This window comes from Chelonia mydas, chromosome 13, assembly GCF_015237465.2.
Source record: "Chelonia mydas isolate rCheMyd1 chromosome 13, rCheMyd1.pri.v2, whole genome shotgun sequence".
Classification (NCBI taxonomy): Eukaryota; Metazoa; Chordata; order Testudines; family Cheloniidae; genus Chelonia; species Chelonia mydas.
This window is the reverse complement of record NC_051253.2, coordinates 33184648-33200420: the sequence shown is the minus strand read 5'-3', so window position 1 is coordinate 33200420 and position 15773 is coordinate 33184648. Positions and strand designations below refer to the sequence as shown.

The 15773-nt window shown below is 43.9% G+C and overlaps 1 pseudogene; it reads right to left on the bottom strand.

The window, feature by feature from the left end:
* Window positions 1-13666: 13666 nt before the first annotated feature.
* On the bottom strand, window positions 13667-14607 carry LOC102940135 (annotated as a pseudogene).
* Window positions 14608-15773: the final 1166 nt, after the last annotated feature.

Below are 15773 nucleotides of genomic sequence, written 5' to 3'. Positions count from 1 at the left end.
ATTACAGGATCTTGGTTGCAACAATGTTCTATATGGTCCCAGTTCAAGTCAATAACGTCACACCCCCAACGCAAAATTGATGGAGGAAGGGATGACACCAACATCACTGACTGAATCCCAAGAGCTTCCCTTCTTGGTTCTGTCTTACTACAGCAAGTATTGTTTTATAACAGAAATGGTTTATCCAAGTCATGTTCAATAACATGATTGAATCTCTTTACAAACTCAAGGTAAAACTTGGTTAAAACAAAAGGGGATTGGATCTGCTCTTGCAGCATGGTTCCTGTATGTCTCATGTGATCTTGCCAAGAGCTAAAGCTAAAGCTACTTTACCTACACAAGCTCTGGCAAATGTTTGGAACCCAGTTAACATCAAATCAATGTAGATATTAATGTTGTCCATAGTATAGGAAACTTGGCCTTTAGCCATGAAAGCAATATGGTAGTGTGTCTCAGTTTCCCTTGTCGTACAGCACATCAGGTTTGGAATGTCTTTTCCCCTGTGAAAAGTTTTAATACTGCTGTCATAAATATAAAGGGAAGGGTAACCACCTTTCTGTATACAGTGCTATAAAATCCCTCCTGGCCTGAGGCAAAACCCTTTCACCTGTAAAGGGTTAAGAAGCTAAGGTAACCTCGCTGGCACCTGACCCAAAATGACCAATGAGGGAACAAGATACTTTCAAATCTGGCATGGGAGGAAACAAAGGGTTCTGTCTGTCTGTGTGATGCTTTTACCGGGAACAGATCAGGAATAGAAGCCTTATCACTCCCGTAAAGTTAGTAAGTAATCTAGCTAGAAAATGTGTTAGATTTTCTTTTGTTTAATGGCTTGTAAAATTCGCTGTGCTGGAGGGAATGTATAGTCCTGTTTTTGTGTCTTTTTGTAACTTAAGGTTTTGCCTAGAGGGATTCTCTATGTTTTGAATCTGATTACCCTGTAAAGTATTTACCATCCTGATTTTACAGAGGTGATTCTTTTACCTTTTCTTTAAATAAAATTCTTCTTTTACAAACCTGATTGATTGTTCATTGTTCTTAAGATCCAAGGGTTTGGGTCTGTCGTCACCTGTTCCAATTGGTGAGTATCTTATTATCAAGCCTTCCCCAGAAAAGGGGGTGTAGGGCTTGGGGGGATGTTTTGGGGGACGACATCTCCAAGTGGTCTCTTTCCCTGTTCTTTGTTTAAAACGCTTGGTGGTGGCAGCATACGGTTCAAGGACAAGGCAAAGTTTGTACCTAAGTAAGAATAAGCTTAGGGGATCTTTTGTGCAGGTCCCGACATCTGTACCCTAGAGTTCAGAGTGGGGAAGGTACCTTTACAATTGTTTACAGGCATTAACTGGAACATCAGTATAACAAGGCCTTTTAACATAAATTGTGTTCTCATGTATTCCTTTTAACATGTTCAGGGGATTTTCCAAGATTAGGCACTTTGTACATTTTTATAGTTTTTGGTAACAGCAACACATTAGTCACAAAAATTACCATGAGCAATAGCAACAAATTCATTGCAAGTGTCCATCTATCATTATGTTTGTCTTGCCACACCTCTGGCTCAATACCATTGGGGTTTGGGCCTTTTAGGGTCAGCCTGTGGCTTCCATTGCAAAATTAACGTCTCTGTTTCCTCCTTGTCCTGAAGGATCAAACCCTGATTTCCCTTGCTTAACAGAATTCACTGGCTGATTGGGTGTGCTCTCTCCGCTAAGGGCTATTAGCAAGTCTTTCTTCTCCCAGTCAGTCAGGTAATTTGCATTCAAACAGACAGGAGCCTGTTCACCAGTGTTCAGATTCTTCACTGCTACCAATTCCAAGGCTGGACTCTGTCTTAAAGAGATACCATCCATGTTCACTAACAAGCTAGACTCAAAGTTCTGTTGTCCTTCCCTTACCAACCTCCGCTTCCACATGAAATCAGATGTGAAGTTCACTGAGAGAATACAAGTCATATCCACAGTGTCTAGAGATGAGTATACCTGCCATCCCCTGCATTCTCGAGAGACTAACTGCACAGCTGTTCTGCTCTGCAGACTCAGCTACCCAGTCTTCCCTCAGAACCTGAGACACAGTCTGTTCACTTACAGAATCAGCATGGAGACATTCTTCTCTCAACAACCTTGTCTCCCCAACAAGCTGGCCAAACACAGCCACTTGGTTAAAGGGCTGTTCAACTTTCTTAACAGCTTTCACTCCATCTGAGACCTTCTCAAAGCTAACCACACTGGATCTTTCAAAAGGAAAGTCAGTGGATCCATTCACCACAGAAAATTTCTGGCTGTTAGGAACTGAAACTTTCTTGGTTAAATCACTTTCACAGCCTTCAGTTGCAGTAAACTGCTTGCAAAGACTACGATGAGGATTCCTTTCCCCAGGAGCTTTTCTAAGCAGCAATTCACCCCTCACAGAAATTCTGCCTTTACCTTCTTCACCTAGGGCTTGCTCTAAAGGAACACTTCCCTGAGCAACAACACTCTTTCTGGCTCTCACTTACATCCAGAATCACCTCTGGCCCATCAGGCAGATTCCTACTCAATCCCCTTTCAGGTAAACTTATAGACTTCCTAGTTAAAAGGTTAGAAGCATTCTCCTTCCCTTTGCCACACACAAGTTCAGGAATCTTTTCCTTCTTGCTACAAGTTTCCACACCATCAGTAGGTAACACAAGTAAATCACTTTTCTGCTCTCCTTGTGCCCTGGCTAGGGTATCACCCTGATTAGACAGAGTTGCTACACCCTTTCCCAGCCACACATTAGCAACAGGCAAAATACAAGCACCAGAATTGTTTGGTCTCTGGGATTTTGCCATGACACTAACTGGATGCAACCTAGTTACAGTGCCATTCTCCCTAGCAGACACAAACTTAGGACCATTCCCTTCCTGGGCTTTAGTTGAATCCAGAACCAACTCTGAGACAACTGCACTATCCTCAACCATCACAGGCTGAAAGGCACCTTCTGTCTGCTCCACAGACAAAGAAGAGGCAGAGACATATTCTACTTTACCAGACACACAGCTTTGGATTTCATTTCCCTTGTCCCAACACACAGGGCTGTTCACAGACAACTGCTTGTAGACTGGGGTAGCTCCCTCCATAGGCAAGTCAATACCCTTGACAGACACAGGCACATTTCCTTCACTGTCACAATTCTCCACACAGGTAACAGGTAAGGTATAGGGACACTCATCTTCCACTATCCTCACCTTCCCAAACTGCTGACTAGACAAAGCCTTCAGCTCACAAGGCTGCCTAGGCTCATCCAAACTTTCCTTACCAGGCACATTGCCACTCCCCACAGATAAACTGCTGCTCTCTTCACTACACTGAGCTACTTCCAGCAAATCACAGTTACCTTTTCCATGTTCACTGTCACAAGCTGTACTAGCCAACAATCCATCACCCATTAAAAATCTACCCTTTCCTTCCTCAATTAGGGCTTTAACCTGACTATCCAATTCAATCTGCTCCTGAGAAACATTTTCCTGACCAATGAGTTCTTTCTGTGCTTGATCTAATTCCAGATTCATTTCTGAGACATTAGACAGACATTCAGAAACTTCAGTCACAGACAAACATTTGGAGAAACCCTCCCCAAGCAAATAATTGCCCATAATAGACACAGGTTTAAGATCATTCCTTTCTTGTGACCGGTTACCTGGACTGAACAAAGCTTTTCCCCAATCAAAAGATCCTTAGGCAATCCTTACACCAGCTATAATTTCATGTTTAGTACCATTCCATTCAAGGTGGATTCTGGCTAAAGGCACCCTTACAGTAAACTCATAGAGGACTACAACATTCACACTCTAATTTGGTAAGTAATCGTCCTCTTTGACAAGATCTGCTTTAACAAGAGTGATGTTAGAAGCCATAATTTGCCCTAACCAACTTTTACCATTAACTTTTACACTCTCTATGAAGTTTCCACTACCACTTCCATACATAGCATTGGCACAATTTATGGAGTCACCCTCTACTGAACTCACAGTAACAGCATTTACATAAAAGGTGGCAGTGTTGGGGTACATTTAGTTACACCCAGACAACTGCTCAGACTTATACAACATACCAACATTGTTATATATTGGACTTTCAAGAGAATACAATTTCTGCTGTTTTTCCATTGCTTTTTTGACTTGGAGCTGAAGTCTGGCAGTTTCCTGTTGCATCTGGCAAACCCCCTTCTTAGCAGCCAGCTGCTCCAGACACCGCTTGTGAGCCCTTTCCTTCCTTTTATCAGCCTCCTTCTCCAGCTGGGCCAAGGCTTGCTTCTCTCTCATTCGAATTTCTGCCAGTTTTTGTTCATGTTCCAACTGCAGGCCGTCTCTCAGGGCTTGCAGTTTCATTGCTTCTGTAGCATCAGGTAAGGGTTGTGCTCCAGCATTCTGATCACTGGCCATTAACAGATCTCTCAGTTCTTAATTTGTAGCTTTCTTTCTAAAGCTTATTCCCTTTTCTGAACACAGAACGTTCAGGGCTTTTTTGTCAAGGCCCTCCTATGCTCTTTTGCTCACCCATTGCAACTGCTTTTTAACCAATACCAAAATTCAATATCTCAATATCAAAATTCAAATTTGGATAGCATGGGGTTCTGACCCAAAGTTTAATTGATCTGGTTCTGTGGATCCAAGCACAACTACGCCACTGTAACGATGCTGGTTCTGGCGAGACCCAACTGAGAGAGCCAATTCAGGATAAACTGCTTAAAGCAGGGCAGTTACAACCCAAAGCTGGGGTTTTTCCACCTCTAAGGCAAACCAAAACAACCAAACAGAGCAGATTTTGGTCTCACCCCACTGGCTAACCACAAGTCAGACAAGCAATTCCCTTAGATACTCCAGTTTCCCAATATCTCCACCAGTGCCACTCGTTATGGGATGAATGGTTATGAAAACCAATACCCCAGTAAAAGAAAAAAGGTTCTCTCGATCCCAAAGGACCAAACCCCAGACCCAGGTCAATATAAAAAGCAGATCTTACCCACAAATCACTCTGTTGCCAATCCTTTAGAATCTAAAATCTAAAGGTTTATTCATAAAAGGAAAAGCTATAGATGAGAGCAAAAATTGGTTAAATGGAATCAATTACATACAGTCATGGCAAAGTTCTTGGTTCAGGCTTGCAGCAGTGATAGAATAAACTGCAGGTTCAAATCAAGTCTCTGGAGTACATCCACAGCTGGGATGGGTCTTTCAGTCTCTGGTTCAAAGCTTCAGTGTGCCAAAGTTCCTCCAGATGTATGAAGCAGGATTGAAGACCAGATGGAGGAGCTGCAGCAGCTTTTTATATTCTCTTGCCATGTGGTCTTTCTTTCTTTGTTCCAAAGACAAGCTGTCCCTCACATGGCCTGGAAAAACCTCAGAGTTCTGTCCATAGGCATGTCCCCGCATACCTCGCTGAGTCACAAGGTGTGTCTGCCTTCTCTCAATGGGTCAATTGTATAGCTGATGGTCCTTAATGGGCCATCAAGCAGGCTAGGCAGAGCTGACACCAACTTGTCTGGGGTGTCACCCAGAAGCAGAGCACAAGTTTGAACTACAGACAGTATAGAGCCAATACTTATAACTTTAAATACAAAAATGATACATGCATATAGATAGAAATGGACTATAAGGTGGATAGAAAGCTGGCTAGATTGTCGGGCTCAACGGCTAATGATCAAAGGCTCCATGTCTAGTTGGCAGCCGGTATCAAGTGGAGTGCCCAAGGGTCGGTCCTGGGACTGTTTTGTTCAATATCTTCATTAATGATCTGGAGGATGGCGTGGATTGCACCTTCAGCAAGTTTGCAGATGACCCTAAACTGGGAGGAGAGGTAGATATGCTGGAGGGTAGGGATAGGATACAGACGGCCCTAGACAAATTAGAGGATTGGGCCAAAAGAAATCTGATGAGGTTCAACAAGGGCAAGTGCAGAGTCCTGCACTTAGGACGGAAGAATCCCATGCACCGCTACAGACAAGGGACCGAATGGCTCGGCAGCAGTACTGCAGAAAAGGACCTAGGGTTACAGTGGACGAGAAGCTGGATATGAGTCAACAGTGTGCCCTTGTTGCCAAGAAGGCCAATGGCATTTTGGGATGTATAAGTAGGGGCATTTCCAGCGGATCGAGGGACTGATCGTTCCCCTCTATTCGACATTGGTGAGGCCTCATCTGGAGTACTGTCTCCAGTTTTGGGCCCCACATTACAAGAAGGATGTGAAAAAATTGGAAAATATCCAGCGGAGGGCAACAAAAATGATGAGGGGACTGGAACACATGATTTATGAGGAGAGACTGAGGGAACTGGGATTGTTTAGTCTGCAGAAGAGAAGAATGAGGAGGGATTTGATAGCTGCTTTCAACTACCTGAAAGGGGGTTCCAAAGAGGATGGCTCTAGACTGTTCTCAGTGGTAGCAGATGACAGAACAAGGAGTAATGGTCTCAAGTGGCCGTGTGGGAGGTTTAGGTTGGATATTAGGAAAAACTTTTTCACTAGGAGGGTGGTGAAGCACTGGAATGCGTTACCTAGGGAGGTGGTGGAATCTCCTTCCTTTGAAGTTTTTAAGGTCAGGCTTGACAAAGCCCTGGCTGGGATGATTTAGTTGGGGATTGGTCCTGCTCTGAGCAGGGGGTTGGACTAGATGACCTCCTGAGGTCCCTTCCAACCCTGATATTCTATGATTCTGTGATAGCTTAATCATAGCCAGCAAACCATAACCTTGTCTTAGACACCTTATTTGACCCCCTCTATACAAGATTTGTTGTCACTACAGGACCTTGGTTGCAACAATGTTCTGTATGGTCCCAGTTCAAGTCAATAACGTCACAGACCTAAATAGATATATTATAAATATACATATTATAAAAATAGCGAGAAAAAAGATCGTAGTGAGCGGAAGTAGAGAAAGAGATTAGAAAGGGAAAACAGAGGGAAAATGTGTGAGATAGATAGATAGATAGATAGATAGATAGATAGATAGATAGATGGATGTGAAAATTGAAAATTTTGGGGGAGTTAGGTGGGAATCCATTAGATAACAACTAAGCCCTACATTTTTACAATAGCCAATCTCATGACAGTTTCACCATTCATGGTGGCAAAAAACTCAGGCTTTCACATCACAAGAGTTCAGCCCAAACCAATCCAAGCCAATTTGTGTTCTAAGTAGAAAACTGTTTGCCCAGTTCATGTCCAAAGATCACTTCCTTAACCCTCACTTGAAAGAGGAGAAAAGGGGTCCAAATTTTACTTTTGCTGAGACCAGTGTAAATCAGGAATAGATGTGAAGTCACACTGCTTAATGCTCTACTAGAAAGTGCTTGGATACTAGCATGAGGAGTGCAGTATAAAAAACTATGTAGAATAGAATAGAAAATAATAGAATAGAATATGAAAATATGTGTTGAGCTCAATAGTTTTCTCCTCTCCCCCACTCTGATGTAAATCAGGAGTACCTCCATTGGCATCAGCAGGACTGATTCTGCTCTCACTCACTCCAATGTTATTCTAGTGTATCCCCATAATGGTCAACGTACAGCTATATTGTAAAGTTGGCTTAGGAGACAACAGAATCAGATCTCATGTGTACTTCTGTCTAATCATCTGACTCCACCACAGAGCCAGTTTCTCTCTCTTTTCCCCCATTATAAACTAGTAATTATTTTAAATGAACTCTCTGCCTTTTCTAAGCAGTGGCCAAAGCGAACAGTGAGCAGCTGGAGGAACGAGCCAAGTGCCTTCTTGCCCCCCACCTGGGAGGTGAACTCATGTAAAAGCACCTCTGAACTCTGAGTCTCCACTGACCAAGGACAACACCGGTGAGTGTTAATGAAGCTTTTAAGAATGCTGGAGACAAAACACAGTTCAAGCGAACAAACATGGCTGTGGCATCATACGTTCTATTTAAGCAAGAGATACCACACACTACAAACTGGAGGCCAATGTTAAGTGCATTGTCACTTGTTCATCCTGAAGTTGAACACTGATTCTGAACAAGACCAGCAAATGCTCACTATCTTTCTGCAAGAAACTCAACTGACTGGCTAGAATCATGGAGCAGGTCCTCAAAGAATCAATCCTGAAGCACTTAGAGGAGAGGAAAGTGATCAGGAACAGTCAGCATGGATTCACCAAGGGAAGGTCATGCCTGACTAATCTAATCGCCTTTTATGATGAGATTACTGGTTCTGTGGATGAAGGGAAAGCAGTGGATGTATTGTTTCTTGACTTTAGCAAAGCTTTTGACACGGTCTCCCACAGCATTCTTGTCAGCAAGTTAAGGACGTATGGGCTTGATGAATGCACTATAAGGTGGGTAGAAAGTTGGCTAGATTGTCGGGCTCAATGGGTAGTGATCAATGGCTCCATGTCTAGTTGGCAGCCGGTGTCAAGTGGAGTGCCCCAGGGGTCGGTCCTGGGGCCGGTTTTGTTCAATATCTTCATAAATGATCTGGAGGATGGTGTGGATTGCACTCTCAGCAAATTTGCGGATGATACTAAACTGGGAGGAGTGGTAGATACGCTAGAGGGGAGGGATAGGATACAGAAGGACCTAGACAAATTGGAGGATTGGGCCAAAAGAAATCTGATGAGGTTCAATAAGGATAAGTGCAGGGTCCTGCACTTAGGACCAAAGAATCCAATGCACCGCTACAGATTAGGGACCGAATGGCTATGCAGCAGTTCTGCGGAAAAGGACCTAGGGGTGACAGTGGACGACAAGCTGGATATGAGTCAGCAGTGTGCCCTTGTTGCCAAAAAGGCCAATGGTATTTTGGGATGTATAAGTAGGGGCATAGCGAGCAGATCGAGGGACGTGATCGTTCCCCTCTATTCGACATTGGTGAGGCCTCATCTGGAGTACTGTGTCCAGTTTTGGGCCCCACACTACAAGAAGGATGTGGATAAATTGGAGAGAGTCCAGCGAAGGGCAACAAAAATGATTAGGGGTCTAGAACACATGACTTATGAGGAGAGGCTGAGGGAGCTGGGATTGTTTAGTCTACAGAAGAGAAGAATGAGGGGGGATTTGATAGCTGCTTTCAACTACCTGAAAGGGGGTTCCAAAGAGGATGGCTCTAGACTGTTCTCAGTGGTAGCAGATGACAGAACGAGGAGTAATGGTCTCAAGTTGCAGTGGGGGAGGTTTAGATTGGATATTAGGAAAAACTTTTTCACTAGGAGGGTGGTGAAACACTGGAATGCGTTACCTAGGGAGGTGGTAGAATCTCCTTCCTTAGAGGTTTTTAAGGTCAGGCTTGACAAAGCCCTGGCTGGGATGATTTAACTGGGACTTGGTCCTGCTTCGAGCAGGGGGTTGGACTAGATGACCTTCTGAGGTCCCTTCCAACCCTGATATTCTATTTCAGCTGAGCTCTCAGTGGGGGAACCTCACTGCTAGTGCAGATTGGGCTGTCTCTTCCACAGAAACACTGTCCCACAGCAGGTCTAAGCACTTAGACCTGATTTCAGCTGTAGTGGTCACTAAACAAAACAAAAGACTATCTATGGAGCCTAATCAGTTCTGTCTTTAACAGTGGAGAGGGGCAGGTCAAATAGTATTTGTGACTTGGGCAGACCATCAAGCAAAACACCTGTCCCCACCCTCTCTCTTGATGCCCTCAATCATTACAGGCTAAGTACAGTTCTACTGCCCTTTACTCATACAATAAGAACTACATTTCATTACCCACCCTGCCCCTGCATTCAAGTGATTTGTAACCCAACCTCAGCCAAAATCTATCACTTGGGCAATGCAGCTCTGCTTGCTGGATACCTAGGTAGATTAGGTGTGAATGTAAATGCAATCTGGTCCTGAAGCCTTTCCCCACAGCCCCTAGCTCATCACTACAGCTGTCAGGGAGAGCTCATTTAGACTTTGTTTACAAATCATAATTTGAAATTATTAGGTTGGTCAACATCACCGAAATGAATGCACTGACATGGTCATAAAAACAACAGCTGTATAAGGAAGCTAGTCTATGTTTATACTTTTAAAATCTATTATACTTTTTCAGATACATGTATTTTATCATACACTGTATATGCTTTTAAAGTGTGTATTAATGTTTCAATTTCAATTCAAATTTCCAAACAGTCACTAAACAGGCAACACTGCACATAACTAGTTCACAAAACTGGGAGAGGGGGTGTGTGGGGAAATTTGGGGCAGGGAGAGGGAGAAATCCCTGGCTGGTGCTATAGAAAGAATAGGTCCCACTGGAGAATTTGCTCACTGACTGCTAAATTTCAGAATGGTTTGTAAACAACTGTTTGAGTGGCAGGATGTGTCCATGGTTAGGTCTCTCGACTTGGACTTTGGACACCTAGGTTTGGGTCCCTACTCTGTCATAGACTTCCTCTGTCACTTAGGCCAGATTTTAAAAGGGATTAAGATGCCTACTGATGCAGAGAGGTGCCTAATGCACACTAAAATCAATTTAAAGTCACCAGGAGTTAGGTAAGTATGTGCTTCTGAAAATCTCACTAGGTTCTTGTCAGCATCTTTAGACACATAGAATATCAAGGTGGGAAGGGACCTCAGGAGATCATCTAGTCCAACCCCCTGCTCAAAGGAGAAACAATCCCCAATTTTTGGCCCAGATCCCCAAATGGTCCCCTCAAGGATTGAACTCACAACCCTGAATTTAGCAGGCCAATGATCAAACCACTGAGCTATCCCTCCCCCTCAAATACCTTAATACCTTTACAAATCCAACCCTAAGTGGCACAGGAAGCCTGTAGCAGAAGAGGGCCTTTAACCAGCCCCAGCACACACACTAACCACTGGATCATCCTTCCTTTCTTTAGCTCCAGCTCACGTACGTGATCCAACAGGTTTATCTCGTAAGTTTGGCTTCTCCCAGGGAGAGGCTCTGGCTTGAGTAGTTCTGGTGGATGTAAAGGTCCTTAACTTTGTTGATTGACTAGGGCTCCAACCCACTCCCATTGTTACAGCTTCCATGCATTGCAACAGGAATAGGACAAGGCCTATTGCTATGGAGACTGGGACTGGAGAAGTTCTACTGTGCAATACTCTGTTGGGTGTTGTCCCCGCCTCCCTGGGAAATTTTGACAAAAATGATTTTCTGGTGAAATATCAAAAAAGCAAAATATTCAAAATGGGGCCGTGGAGCATCATGGTAGCTTCAATGCCTTATGCACCCCTGCTTCTCTTGGAGCTGCAATCTCCGGCTGGACTACACCTCCAACGATGCACCGGCTTTTTTCCTTGTTGTATGGAGTGAGTGTGCACCATGGGAGATGTATTCTGGCCAGAGACCCCAGCCCATAGTGGAAAATAACAGCATAGGGCACCCAAACTACAACTATCAGAACTGTTTGAGAAAATGTTGTTTCGTTGAAAACCCAATTTTCCATTGGCAGACAATTTAAATGGAAAATTCTTGACCAGATATTTTTCTCTAGTCTAAGTCTGGTGCAGGAGCTCAATGTAATAACTCCTCCCTCACCATCTTCAGTAAAGTTGGAACTGTGGATCATCAGGCATAAAGCACAGCCATTTGACACTTGAACTAAAGGAGGAAATCTATCTGGTGGCAGAGTAGTAGCCTGTTATTTTCTCTGTGGCCCAGCCCCTAGGATCCTGCAAGCATTTTATGGGAAGTGTTTTAGCACTGATTTTGATTATTTGTTCCATATTGATAACTGTAATTGCTGTTAGAGGTCATGACCAAAGGCATTTTTATTAAGTTGACAAAGAAAGATTTATTATTCCAGTACCATAGCTCCAATAGACTCAATGTGAGATAGAGCCCCGTTGCGCTCAGCACTGCACAGCCACACAGTGATAGGTTATCCATGCCTCAAAGAGTTTGCATTTCTAATAAACAGGGTAGGTGAAGGAATTGTTATTATTCCTGTTTGACAGATAGAGAACTGAAGCATAGAGACATTTAGCTGGGATCTACAAAGGACTTTGGTGGAGATTTTAAATGCAAAAAAGAGAATTAGGTACCTAAATACCATTGAGAACCAATGGAAATTGGGGTGGAATTATTTGTTTTAATGCCTAAGTGACTTAGGAGCACAAGTCCTACTGGCATTCGAAAAATACCTCCCTGGGTCCCTAATTTCCTTGGGCAATTTTGAAAATTCCTGTCTCTGAGACTTGACCCCCAGTATCCTGAGATCTGTTCCAGTAAATCAAGACTATCTTTCTTCTCCTAGAAAAAAATATACTGGGTGTGTTGCACTTGTTCATTACATTTCTGCTCACCCTTAAGTTTTCATCTAAGTTTTCCACAGAAAAGTTTGTCTTTTTGGGAAAATATTGAAACTCAATTTCAGTTTTTAAATGCAACCATAGTGCCACATTGCAGTTGCAGTTCAATTGCCTCATGCATTAAACACATCTAAGTACGAGCTCCCTGATTGGACTACACATAACGTAGTTTCCTGTCATGGACATGGGAAGTAGTTGCACCATGTGAGTCCCCACTTGTGGTGCATTATGGGAGATGTAGTTTGGTTGATGAGAGCAACCTAAAGAGGACAATGGGGATGTGAAGAAACTAAACTAAACTCATGTGAGGGGGAGAGATAGCTCAATGGTTTGAGCATTAGTCTCCTAAACCCAGGGTTATGAGCTCAATCTTTGAGGGGGCCATTTAGGGCTCTGGGGCAAAAATTAGGGATTGGCCCTGTTTTGTGCAAAGAGTTGCACTAGATGACCTCCTGAGGTCCCTTCCCACCCTGATATTCTATGACTACCAAAAATATTTTCAATAAGTTGTTTTTTCAAGCATTTGTGTTTTTTTTAATGAAAAATTTATTTTTTCCACAGAATTTTTCCACTTGTGAAAAAAATTGTTTAGTCAAAACACCAGTTTTGTATCACAACACACTTTTGTGGAAAATTTCTGACCAGCCCGAGTGCTGAGAAGTCATAGCACCCCTGGACTTCAGAAGATTGTGGGGGGGAGGGAAGTGATAATGAAAAGAGCAAAGGACTGGTGAACAGAGACAGCACTGGGGGGTTAGAAGGAGGACAAGAATTGAGGTGTACTCCAATGGGATAGGACATTTTTGAATGGGGGATCCCAGAATAGGGATAGAATTGTGGAGAAGTCAGCAGAGGGAGGAGTAGAGAGAGACAGAACAGGTGGGATGTGTGTAAAGGTAGTAAAGCCCAGAGACAATGGGTTGGGGTATACATATATATGTGGACAAGAGAGACATGGCTGTGTATTAATGGTTGGTTTGCTCTCCATGCACAGCAGTACCAGAATCAATATACTTCCAACACAAATTTCAGGGGGGGAAAATGGCCTTGTGGTCCCAAACGCTGCCCCAGCATGTCCACAAACTTTTGGTAAACTTTTGAGTAAACTTGGGCTGAGATTTTCAAAGATGACAAAAGAAGCTAGCTACTCATTGATATTCAGAGGGAGCTGGGAACCTAGGTTGGGATTTTTGAAAAGGCCTGCTAGAGCTCGGGACCCAAATCTCACTGAAATTCAAGGTGTGAGGCAGAGAGAAGAATTGAACAGAAATCTGCTTAGCAACAGCCCACTGTCTTACCCACAAGCCCATCCTTCCCCAGCAGCGTGGCTTGCCCAATTTCACCTAGATATAGGATAAGAACACAGGTTTACTTGTTCCTAGTGTAGCATGCCATCCATCTGAGACTCATCAGTAACCCTCTTCTCCAGCAGTCTTTAACTACGTTCCCCAGTGCTCCTTGTGCCAAGCTTTGCCTTCCTTAGGGCATCCCTGACCTCTTTGTTCCTGAGGCAGTAGATGAGGGGGTTCAGGAGCGGCACCACTACAGTGTAGAGCACTGACACCAGCTTGTTGGAGTTGTAAGCGTACATGGCCTTGGGTTGGGCATAGATGAAGAGGGTGGTGGAGTAGAACTAGACTACCACTGCCAGGTGGGAGTTGCAGGTAGAGAAGGCCTTTTGCCTGCCCTAAGACAAGGGGATCCTGAGCACAGTGAACAGATGTACGAGGTGACCACAATGCACAGAGGCACCATGATGACCATCAGGGCCAGGATGAAGTTCACCAGCTCGGCCAGGGATGAGTCAGTGCAGGAGATGTTCAATAGGGGAGAGATGTCGTAGAAGTAGTGGTTGATGGTGTCAATGCTGCAGAACCTGAGCTGGGCAATGAAGCTGAGCTTGATGGCAGCGGTGATCAAGCCACAAAGCCAGCAGCTTGCAGCCAGCTGGGTGCAGAACCTATTGCTCATGATGGATGGGTACCGCAAAGGATTGCATATGGCTAAGTAACGGTCATAGGCCATGGCAGCCAAGAGGATGTACTCAGTGCACACAAAAGTCACGAAGAAATACAGCTGTGCCATGCACTCTTGGAAGGAAATGCGTTTATCCTGGGTCATGAAATCTGCCAGCATCTTGGGCACAATGACTGTCATGTACCAGATCTCCAGGAATGACAGGTTGCCCAGGAAGAAATTCATGGGCTTGTGCAGCTGGTGGTTGGCCTGGATGACAAGGATGATGATGATGTTTTCCATCAGCGTTAGCAAATAGGCCAGGAGGAAGACGGAGAAGAGGAGCAGATACAGCTCAGCAGAAGTGGGGAATCCTAGTAGGATGAAGTGGCTGACATTGGTTTGATTTCCTTCATCCATTCCTTACATGCAGTACCTTCCTTCTCCACCTGTGATTAATTTAATCATGATTAGCCAGATTCCGATCAGTCTAGATCCATGGCTGTTCATTATTTGCTTGATAGTAGCAACAAGCAGCCCAACCCAAGAGCAGGGCCCCATTGTGCAGGACTCTGTACAGACATATTGTATGAGAACAGTCGCTGTACCAAAGACCTTTAGAATTTGAATAGACAAGAGGGACTCATATTGTAGATTCTTCATGCCAGAGACCATCTTTTTGTTCTGTGTTTGTACAGCACCTAACACAGTGGGATTTCAATGGGAGTTAGGCAACAAGGTGCTTTTGAAAACACCACTAAGCATCTATCTGCTTCTTTACATACTTAAAGGCCTTTGCAAATCTGTCCCATAGGAGCCAAAGTTTCATTGAAAGTCAAGCACCCAAGGCCTAGATTCACAAATGAATTAAGCACCTAAAGTGCACCTAAAGTGCATATTTAGGTGCCTAAATCTGGGTTTGGGTGCCTAAATCCTAGTTTTAGGCTACAGTGCAATTCCCAAAACTCCCACTGCACCCAGTAGGGTGCCTAAATGCACTCAGCACCTAAGTTTTTGCAGTACAAGTTCCCTGGGTGCTGATGTATCTACCTCTGGCCATGCACACTGCTGCCTCATTCTAGGCATCCGGGCACTTATCTCCCACCGAAGCCCTAGAGCGATTCACAAACCAGGGGAAGACGGATGTTCAGCTGCCTAACTCCCATGCGGGGCCCCCTTTACATATACAAATTTTATATATACAACTCCTTTGGGCTCCTTTGATTATCTATCTATCTATCTATCTATCTCAGAGGAGCCTAAAGGAGTTAGAAAGGCTTCTCAAGGAGTTATATATAATTGATTTTTTTTTCTTTCAAAAATAAGGGGTGAAAAAAAGACAAAAGAACAAAAAACATAAAGAAATGGAAAGGGAGGGAAATGTTGGTCATGTTGCAAGGATGAACAGAGAACCCAGCATGCTGCGCTCTCAAATTTTGCATTGATGTGCAAAGGGGTGCATGATCTGACCCTGCCTGGTGCCCCCCTCAGTTCTGTCTCAGAGATTCAAAGATTCATAGGATTGAGCCAGATCTAGAAACTTCACTACATGACTCCAGATAGTGTGCCATCACCCCGGTCACCTT